The sequence below is a fragment of the Etheostoma cragini genome, chromosome 8, assembly GCF_013103735.1.
Source record: "Etheostoma cragini isolate CJK2018 chromosome 8, CSU_Ecrag_1.0, whole genome shotgun sequence".
NCBI lineage: Eukaryota > Metazoa > Chordata > Actinopteri > Perciformes > Percidae > Etheostoma > Etheostoma cragini.
The window spans coordinates 5,733,380-5,734,786 of NC_048414.1; positions in this window are offsets into that span (position 1 = coordinate 5,733,380).

Sequence of the window (1,407 nt, forward strand, 5' to 3'; positions counted from 1 at the left end):
CATAATATAGTATGTGATCAAAAGTAATAAAAAAGTCATACTATAGCATGTCATAAAATGTCATAAAAGTCGTAGTATAGAAAGTCATAAAAAGGTTATTATATTATGTGATAAAATGTCATGAAAAGTAATAAACGATTAATTTTATAGTGTGTGATAAAAATTATAAAAAGTCATAGTATACTAAGTCATAAAAAGTTGTAAAAAAGGCATAGCATAGTATGTTATAAACAAGTCAGTCATATAATGTCAAAGTCATAGTACAGTATGTTATAAAAAAAGTTATAAAAATGTCATAATATAGTATGTGATTAAAAAGTAATGAAGAAATCATGCCAAAGTATGTCGTAAAATGTCATAAAAAGTCATGAAAATGTCATAGTATAGTACGTCTTAAAAAGTCGAATGACGTCATAGTGTAGTATTTCATAAAACATAAAAATGTCAAGGTATAGAAGGTCATAAAAAGTCATAGTATAGTAAGTCATAAAATGTCATAAAAATATCATAGCATAGTATGTGATGAAATGTCATGAAAAGTAACTGTATACTAAGTCATAAAAATGTGACAAAATGTCATAGTGTAGTATGTCATGAAAGTCCTTCTATAGTATGTGATAAAAAAGTAATAGTATAGTATGTCGTGAAAAGTCGTAAAACTCAAAGTATACTGTCATAAAAAGTCATGAAAAAGTATTTAGTATTTAAAAAAAAACATAATATAGTCTGTCATGAAAAAAAGTTATAAAAAAGTCATACTAAGTCATGAAAATGTGATAAAAAAAAGTAATTCTATAGTATGTGACAAAAAAAGTCATAGTATATTGTAAAAAAGTTACAAAAATGTGTGTTGTTAAAAAAAATTATTAAAAAATCGAAGTGCTAAAAAAGTCATTAAATGTCATAAAAAGTCATAGTATAGTATGTTATAAAAAAGTTATAAAAATGTCATAATTTAGTATGTGATCACAAGTTATACAAAAAAAATACTATAGTATGTCATAAAATGTCATAAAAGTCATGAAAAGGTCAGTATATTATGTGATAAAATGTCATGAAAAGTAATAAAAGATTAATTTTATAGTGTGTGATAAAAATCATAAAAAGTCATAGTGTACTAAGTCATAAAAAGTTGTAAAAAAGGCATAGCATAGTATGTTATAAATAAGTCAGTCTTATAATGTCAAAGTCATAGTATAGTATGTTATAAAACGTTATGAAGAAATCATACTTTAGTATGTTGTAAAATGTCATAAAAAAGTCATGTGTAGTAAGTCATTAAAAAGTCATAGTATAGTATGTGTTAAAATGTCAAATTTTCAAGTATACTTTTTTTTTCATGGTTTAGTAAGTCATTAGATGTTAAAAAGTCAGAGCATAGTATGTTTTAAAATGTCATGAAAAGTC